The 9,648-nt window shown below is 41.6% G+C and overlaps 1 long non-coding RNA gene across 1 annotated transcript; it reads left to right on the top strand.

Moving 5' to 3' along the window:
- Positions 1-1,098: 1,098 nt before the first annotated feature.
- On the top strand, positions 1,099-7,738 carry Gm38513. The gene is made up of 3 exons (XR_373452.3): positions 1,099-1,330; positions 2,012-2,093; positions 7,153-7,738. It is a non-coding gene; the product is annotated as a predicted gene, 38513 (long non-coding RNA).
- The last annotated feature ends 1,910 nt before the right edge of the window (positions 7,739-9,648 follow it).

The following is a 9,648-nucleotide window of genomic DNA, read 5'->3' as shown; positions in this document are numbered from 1 at the left end:
TAGAAACTTGACTAAAGAGGGACTCTATCTGTGCGATTATGGAGCAATCCACAAACCTGTTGGGGTGAGCCTTGTCAGTGGTGTGACTGCTTTGGGGTCACCCACATTACTATAAGCAACCCCTCACTTGTACCATGTAAATAAGCCCATAAACTTGTTAGTTCTCAAAACTGGACTCTGGTCCCTAGTACGAAGGTGTTGTTCTTTCCCCAAGGAAAGAGATCCGAAAACAACATTTTATCTTCTTCCCATGGTTGGCTCCTGCCTGTGAGATCTCCCAAATAAATTCATTAGATGGGGACCTGGTACTCAAGGGTCTGACATGCTAAGAGTCAGTGGGCAAGGAGGGCTAGCTCATGCTTGGCAGAGATGTCATGTCTTGTAAGATACCAGCAGTTAGTCCTTGAACTGGCCAGCCTGTCCTCGGTCAGCGTGATGCCAATGGCCTGTCTTATGGTTGGAGAGGCAGAGGCAGCTCTGTGAGGGCACAGGCTGCAGGGCATGGGCTTGCCTCTGCAGAATAAATGTGGTCCGGGACTCCAGAAGGTACATCTTCCCCGCTACAAGTCCCAGTCCTTGGCTGCTCTTGGGCAAGGGCTTGTCTACTTTGTTCCTGGACTCCCTTCTGGGATGACTGTGACCTTGCCCTGCAGATAGTGTGGTGGTTATGGCAGCTCTCATCTGCAGAGGAGAAGACCATGGCCTGGAAGGCCTTACCCGTGCTCAGCTCTACACAAATCTTCATGCTCTGCATGATGTGTGCTCTGCTGTCCCTCTGGGATCCTTCTAAATTTGATATTTCAGTACAACCTGTTTCGAGTGCTGAAAAAATGTTCTCTCTTTTACACCTGTTCATTATCATGTAGGGAATTGTCTATTCTCAATTATCCTGATGACTTAGAAGCTGGTGGCCCTAGATCTTCTGCCTAAATCTCAGTCTCTTCATGATGTCAGCACAATAGCTTTGTCTTGTTTCCCCCTTGCACCTTTTAGGGTTTTAGGGAATAGTGTTAGCATAACAGTTTTCTGAACACTTATTTATTTCATATGGTGTGTGTGTGTGTGTGTGTGTGTGTGTGTGTGTGTGTGTGTGTAGGTCAAAGGACAACTTGAAACAGTCATTTCTCTTCTCTTACATGGGTTCCAGTGACTGAATCCAGTGCTGTCAAGATTAGCAGCAAGGACCTTTACCTGCTAAGCCATCTCCCCGGCCAGAATGTGAATTGCTGCAGATTGGCCCCAGGCCTACTTCTCTTTTACTTTGCCTGAGGCCACAGCCAGCCCTCTTCAGAGAAAGAGCATGCAGTGACTGGCAGGTAGAGGATAACGGGTTGGTATATGAGTTTCTGAAAATCTTTTTAATGCTAGTGATTGAATCTAGGGCCTCGCTCATGCCAGACAATCTCTCTACCACAAAACTGAGTACCCAGGTCAAACAAAATTTTTTGATTTAATTGAGTTCTGTGGACTTTAAAATCTCCCATAAATATTTTCCCATAAGATATGATAACTGCTCTAACTGTTACCAGTAACCGAAGGCTGAGGAGGTCTCAAGATAGACACCAGAATGAGGCCTTTACTCAGTGTTTCCAGGTTCATGACTCTTGAAGACAGACTTCAGAAAGGAGACAGAGTAGGGAGTTCATTTCGGGGTGAAGGCTGTATTCAAGAGTGAGTTTAGGTTTCTCAAAAGAGAGTTGTATTGTGGGATTTCGGCTAGCTTGTGTTATGGGCAAAATTTAGTGAAAGGATGGAATAGACTGAGATTTAGGCAGAAAATCTAGGGCTACCAGCTTCTAAGTCATCAGGATAGTTGAGAAGAGATGGTTCCCTACATGATAATGAACACATGAAGAAGAAATACATTTATGTCGTTTATGTGTGTGTGGTGACTGTGGTGGGTGACTAGGATCATCCTACATGTGAACAGCTTTGGCTAAAAGAAAATTAGCAAATGCGACATGACCAGATGATGGAAAAAGGCTCATTCAGACCTCCACCTCTTTTATAGCACAGTTTGCTCAGAGGAAGGAGACACAGTCAAGGGACTCAGCCACCTGAGCTGAGCCCAGATGAAGAAGAGTCCAAATAAGGTAAGTGGAGCTGGGGAGATGGTTTAGTTGGTAGTGTTCACTGCTCAAGCATGAGGACCCGAGCTTGAATCCCTAGCACTCATATAAAAGCCAGGTCTTGTGTTATGCATTGTAATCCCAGCACTAGGGAGGCAGAGACAGACAGATTCCTGGAGCTTGCAGGACAGCTGTCCTGGTTAATCACTATTAAAGCCCTAGTTTATGGTAAGGGCTCGTCTCACAAATGAGTAGACCTCTAATCTCCATGTGTACCTGCACACTTGGGCACAAACAATTGGTAAACTGTGGATGTGTAAGACATGGGCATTTGTTGTTTAGCATGGAGGCTTCATGTTTCATGTTATACTATCATATTGTGAATTACCCTCCAAATTCATATGTGAAGCCTCACGATGATGGAGCTTTGGAGGGATACTTAGGGTTAGATGAGATCAAGAATGGTCCTTGGGATCAGTGCCCTCAGAACATGAGGTACGGGGTGGCTTGTGTTCGCTCCCCTTCATTCTTTCACATTGGCGGGGGTCACATGAGGTCACAGGCACGAGGCAATTATTCAAAAGTCAGGAAGGCAACCATGTTGTCAATTTGATCTTGGGCTTCCAGTTTCCACAACTATGAAAAAAGAGTCTTGATAGGTTAAGCTACCTCAGCCTATACATTTCGATATGACCACCAGTGTAGACTGCCACTGATACAGAAACCACACAAGGAGCAGAGTGAACCCCAGGGTGTAGGCAACTTTGAGTCCAGTGTGTTTTCCCCATTTTCTGTATCTCCTGTCTCCTAATCTCTATTACTGTTATCATTACTATTTTTTTTTCTGATAAGAGTTTTTCTATGGAGTCCAAGTCGGCTTTGAACTGGAAATATTTGTGTCAGCTTCCTGGATAATATCATTTCAAGTGAAGGCCCCATTCCCCGTATTCCTTAATTTTCTGCATGAATGCTAGCATGGACATTTGCAAGTTTTCTCGTTGCCTCTTCCAAGTTCATTCAGTTCCCTCTCCTTGTCCAAGTTTATTCGATATTCTTGCCTTCTCTGTGGACTCTAGCCAAATCTTGTCTTGTTCACAGCAGCCTGCCTTTTCTATGCTGGGAATTCCTATCTTCTGATTATCTCTCACATTGCCAAGTGCAGCAAACCCTCTTAATCTGTCACACATCTCGATTTTTCAGATCCAAACTGTGCCCCCTAATTTTATGTCAACTTGACCCAGGCTAGAGTTGTCTGAGAGGAGGGACTTTCAACTGAGAAAATGACTTTATAAGATTGGGCTGTAGGCAAGCATGTAGGGCATTTTCTTAATTAGTGATTGACGTGGGATGACCCAGACCACTGTGGGTGCTGCTGTCCCTTAGGCTGGCGGTCCTGGGTTCTATAAGAAAGCAGGCTGAACAAAGTCAGCAAGCAGCAGCACTCCGTGACTCTGCATTTGCTCCTGCTTCCAGATACTCCAGATACTCCAGATACTTCCAGATACCTGTTTAAGTTCCTGCCCTGAGTTCCTTCAGTGATGGACTGTGGATTTGGAAATATAGCCAAATAAAACCCTTTCTCTCCAATTTGCCTTTGGTCATGGTGCTTCATCATAGCAAGAGTAACCCTAAGGATCCCCTTTTGTACATGTGGGATTTTCTACCCTCACCCTAGTTCCCAACATAATGGCTCTGAGACGGAATTATTTATGAATAAATGCCTAGGCCAAAAGCCTTGTTTCCCTCCCTCCCCGCCCCCCCCACACTGGTTATCCTGTTTATTCTATGCTAAGTCCTGCCACGAGGTTAGTTAGCTTTCCTCAGGTTCATGGAACTGTCTCCATCAGTATTCTGGGTGAATCCTCCCTGCATCTGACTGCTTTCCAGACTCTCTCCCTGCCAGAACTCTCAGCTCCTACTTCCTACCTTAGCTAATTGACAAACAGCTTATTTATTGACATGGATGCTTCCAAACACTACACAAGAGATTCTCTCTATACCCTTTCCTTGTCTGTTCCAAATGATAACTCAATAGAGAGGGGAAGAGTTTGAGGCACAGTTATAGCACAGGCTGAACATTCTTCATCTGAAGTGCTTGGCATTCCGACACCAGATTTTGAAATATTTACATAGATTGTCATTTGAACATTCCTAATCTAAAACGTTGAAATGCTACAAAATCCGAGGCTGTTTGAGTGCAAAAAGTTGTATTTTGGACTAGAGATGCTCAATCTATATTTTACGACTTCTTTTTCTAATTAATATACACTACATACATATACAATCTTTTGGTTTGTGTTTGTGTGTTTGATGGGGTTTTACTATGTATACCTGGCTAGCTTTACATTTTCTCTGTAACCCAAGCTGGACTCAAACTAACAGCAAATCTTCTGAGTATTGGGGTTACAGGTGTGTGTTACCATACCTGTAACAATTTCCACTTAAACAGAACTAAAACTAATGCTGAAAATAATCTTATAGCCACTGTGATTAGAACAAAGGACCCTTGATTACATAACTGAAGCTTTGGTCATCATGGGGCATAGTTTAGTGGTACAGCAGCTGCGAGGCTCTGGGTTAAATTGCCAAAACCACAAAAATTAGTAAGAAAAATTTCAGATATCACATTATAGTTATTGCTTACTAGGCTTAGGATTCATTTAAAAGAACAGAACCAAAGCCAGGGGACAGTCCCTGAATTCTGACAAGAAAATTTACAATACTGTAACCAAAGAATGACTCCTAATTTTATTTTTTTTCAAAACCTTATTTGTAATCCATTTGGAAAATTAAACTAGCACACCATAGTATTAAGATTATGCACATAAACATGCACCATTAGGGAATTGTATGATTTTTATTTCTTTTAATGTATTTTAACAGATGGTTTCTAAATATATATATATATACATATACATATATATTAAAGCTACTATATATATTAAGAATATGAAGATGTACCAAATAGAATTGCAATGTAAAGGATCTAAATATCATGCACACAATTTTAAAGGCTGCTGAAGGTAAAGCTGGCTCTCTTAAGGATGATCATGATCATTGAGAGTAAAGCCACAGGAGAGAGTGAGGTTGAAGACTTGCTATTGTTATTGTTATTAATCCCACCTTCACCCAACAGGCTTTAAAACACTCCATTTCATCTTCTCTTTGGATTTTGCATGAAAAATGGCAAGCACAAAAAAAAAAAAAAAAAAAAAAAGCAAATTGTTGCAAATAAAGGTAAGGTCTTGGAAGCCACAAGGGGCAGGGTGTATTTGGTACATCTGGTCGACCTTGAGCAGTTCTTTGGCATTCAGCCTCTCCAATGAGAGCTTTTATTTACCCTAGTCCTTTAATCACATCCACCTCCCACCATGAAGGGGCAGAGTCTTCCTGAGACAGAGTAGGAACTGGTCCCCTGCAAGCATCAGAGTAATGTCAACAGAAAACTCTTTCATGATTGATCCCACTTGAGCAAGAGCTGCTGAGCTCCGCCATGGATGAACCTGACCTTAGACATGGAGCAGGGCAGCAGCTGTGCAAGCAGGAGTGACTAAGTCTGTCCGTGAAATGTGTGCATCTCCTCAAACACGTGAAACAATACAATGAGTTAGTCACACAGGGAATCCATTAGACTTGGCAATTTAATTTCTACTTCCTTGAGCTCTTTTCTTGAGGGCTTGGGGGAGGGGTGTCTCCCTACTTAGCATAATAGATCTCATTAGATTCTGCAGGAATTCTTGGCTTATTCTTTGGGCTATTTATAAGAATATGAGTTTTTTTTTTTTTTTTAATTCAGTCTTGTCTGAAAAGAAAACAGGATATAAGCTTTGATCACTTACCAGTTCAGATTAACACTGAAATGTTCAAGGTTGGAGATCTGTCAGATGGGGCAGCAGAAAATATCGTTATCTTCAAACAAGGGAAGTGCAGATGAACGGATTTCACATCCAAATAACACTTACGGACTGTATGCTTTACTAAACTGAAAATTCTCCATTCCAAGTCACTGAGTGTTCAAAGCTTCACAGAATAAATCTGTATTAAATGAAAAATAAATCAATTGTCATGGTTGTATAGCCCAGAAAATTTACAGCTGAACTAAGACAGAGAAAGTGACCCCTCCCTCATCCTTCCTACTGTCAGTCTCAGGCCTTCACACCTTCAGATCAGGATGACAGGGTGGGTGGGTGCAGGCAGCAGAGAGTACACTTGCTTTGCTATTTTTGTTGGTCACTTGTGTGTTTTATCAGGAGAACTTTCATGACTGGGTGGCAGCCTGGATGCTCTGTGGCCACTTCCAGATGTTGCCTGGCCTTCCTCTTCTAGCAGGGTTGCCTTTCATTTGAAAATTTCAGCCTTCTGTACTCTAGAAACACAAGACAGGAATATCTATCTTTTAAAACATGGCTTTTTGATTATATATATATATACACATACACACACACACACACACACACACACACACACACACACACACACCTAATCTTTCAACTCTGGGTGGCAACCAAGAGCAACAGCAATATCCTGTAAACTTTTGGGAGCCTCTTGGACAAGTCCAATCAACAACTCAAAAGAGGGCTTCTCAGGCTGGGAAATGGGATTTTTGTTAGATGGTCTTTGTTTCTTGGAAGGAACATTGCTAGACCAGATGGAAATATTTCATTTAAACTATATATGAATATTTACACACAGACTTATTTGTGCTATATTTTTAGGCAGATAGTTAATAGTGTGAGTGTGATTCTTTATGACTTTTTTTGGACTTCTTACAGTGATTTTTTTCTCCTCCCTCCTTCTGTATTTATCCCCCTCTCTCCTCCCTAATTAGAGGTCCTTGTTTTTATCTATTTCTCCCATCAGAAAACTTGTACCCTGCTCTTTTGCTCTCATACCCATACTCTAGAAATGGCCCCTTTTTATTTTCATGGTGTTTACTTCAGGACATGAGCTTAAATCTGAAGGTTTGGAGGTAGGATCCTGCAATGAGAGAGAACATGCCATGTTTGTCTTTCTGGGTCTGGGTTACTTCATTAAATATAATTTTTCTAATTCATGTACCTGAGATTTTCATTTCTCTTTCCAGCTGACTAGTATTCCACAGTGGACCACATTTTCATTATCCAGCAACTCAGGTTGTTTCCATCTCCTAGCCTCTGTGAAAGGAGCATCAGTGAACATGGTTGAGTGAGTATCTGTGGTTTAGGATGTCGAGTCCTGTGGGTGTATGCTAAGGAGTGGAATAGCTGGGCCATAGGGTACATTTATCTTTAGCTTTTAAAGAATTATTCATAGTGGCTATATAGGGGGCACTGGACCAGTTTGGAATCCAGTTAGCAGTAAATGATGGGTCCTTTTCTCCTTTCCAACATTCATTGTTGATCATTTTGTTGACCTTTGTAAGATGAAACATCAAAGTTGTTTTGATGTGCGTTTCCCTAATTGCTATAGACAGTGAACATTTTCTGAGGGTTTTCTTTTTTCTTTCTTTTCTCCTTTTAGAACTCTCTCTTTAGATCCAAGGCCCATTTTCGACTCTTTGTCTTTTAAGTTCTTTATATATTCTGGATATTAATTCTCTGTCAGATGTATAATTGGGAAAAATTTTCTCCCATTCTATGGGCTTGCTCTTTCTTCCTTTCCTTTCCTTTCCTTTCCTTTCCTTTCCTTTCCTTTCCTTTTCCCTTCTCTTCCTTTTCCCTTCTCCTTCCTTCCTTCCTTCCTTTCATTTTTCAAGACAGGGTTTCTCTGTGTAGCCCTGGCTGTTCTGGAACTTGCTTTGTAGACCAGGCTGGCTCAAATTTATGGAGATCTATCTGTCACTGCCTCGCAAGTGCTGGGATTAAAGTTGTGTGACATCCCCACTTGGAATGACTATTTCTTTAGCTGTCTAAAAGCCCTTTAGCTTTATGAAGCCCCACTTGTCTATTGTTGGCCTTAAATTTTGGGCAATGGAGTCTTATTCAGAACATTCCTCCCTCCACCTAGATGATGCACTGCTTATGTTTTCTTCTGGTAGTTCCAGATTTCACATTTATATCTTTGAGCCATTCAGAGTTAGTTTTGTGCAAGGTGTTCGGTATGGGACCACTTTCCTTCTTCTGCATGTAGAAATCCAGTTTTCCCAGTGACATTTGTTGAAGATATGTTCTTTTCTCCAATATATGTTTTTGGCAACTTTGTCAATTAAAATGGTAATTAATGACAATTTAATGTCAATAAAAATTAATTTAATGTCAATTAAAATTAAATGGTTGAAGTTATGTGTACTTGTGTTTGGGGCTTCGATTTTGTTTCATTAGTCTGTGTGTTTAGTTTTTGTGCAAGTACCATGTTGTTTTTATTACTATTCTTCCTGTTTTCTTATACTATCCAGGACTACCTGCCTAGGGGTGGCACCACCCACAGTGGACTGGGCCTTCCCACATCAATCTCTAATTAAGAAAATGTGTGCCAGGTTTGCTTATAGGCCAGTCTGGTGGGGGGTATTTTCTCAGTTGACGTTCCTTCTTCTAGCTTCGGTCAAGTTGACCTAAAAACTAGCCACACACTCTCTTATAATTTTATTATTATTTTATAGATAACAATGACTATTAGTGAAGTAAACAAAAAAGCTAGTTGAAGTGGGAAGAACAAAAATGTTACATAACATGCCATAAACATTTGCTTAATTCAAACCATACACAACATTTCATGGATGCCAATGCACATATATTTTCCATTTACATGAATTTCTCTAGAATTGACATTGTGATGTAATCACTGTCTGCCAGACAAAATTCAAGATATAGTTACTATCATCTTTTTTGGGGGGGGGGAAATGCAATTTGCTGTCTTGGTGGTAGGACTGGTCCATAGCAAATTCTCAGTCTTCGTTTCTGGTAGAGGTTTGAGTTAAACTCGGGACGTTACACATCCTAGCAAGAACTCTGCTTCTGAGTTATACCTCAAAGCCCTTGGGATGATGGGCAAGGGGAAGGGAGAGTCTGGAAAGTCACAGTGTACTCCAGAGGTTGAACAGGACAGATCAAAGGCTGCGTAGTGAGAATTTGCCTCAAAACTTCGCCTACCCAACCACAGAAATATTGTTTTGCCATTACTTGACAGCATAGAGGAAGATGCAGTGTCGAGGATTCAGACTGCCACAACGACATCACTGGAAGACCTACAGAGTCCACTAACTTGGGCCCATGGGGGCTCACAGCAACCAAAGACTGTACAGGCGCTGGACCTAGACCCCTTACACATTTGTAGCAGATGTGCAGCTTGGTCTTCATGAGGGTCCCCTAACAATTGGAACAGGGGCTGTCTCTGACTCTGTTGCCTGCCTGTTCAGGCCTCAGTGGGAGAGGATGTATTTAGTCCTGTTGTGAATTGATGTCCCAGGGAGGGCTGGTATTCAAGGGGAGGATAATGGAGAGGAGGGATTTGTGGGGGTGGGACTGGGAGGAGGGGAGGGAGGAGGAGCTTCGAGTGGGATGTAAAGTGAATACATAAATTAATTAATGGAAAAACTTTCAGACTGTCAGATTCTAGAAAGAAAATGATGAGTTGGTCTTTGTATGTTAAGAAGTTTTAGAAA

Source organism: Mus musculus, chromosome 1 (genome assembly GCF_000001635.26).
Source record: "Mus musculus strain C57BL/6J chromosome 1, GRCm38.p6 C57BL/6J".
In the NCBI taxonomy this organism is placed as follows: Eukaryota; Metazoa; Chordata; class Mammalia; order Rodentia; family Muridae; genus Mus; species Mus musculus.
The sequence above is the reverse complement of the archived record's forward strand: the minus strand, read 5'-3'. Positions and strand labels throughout refer to the sequence as shown.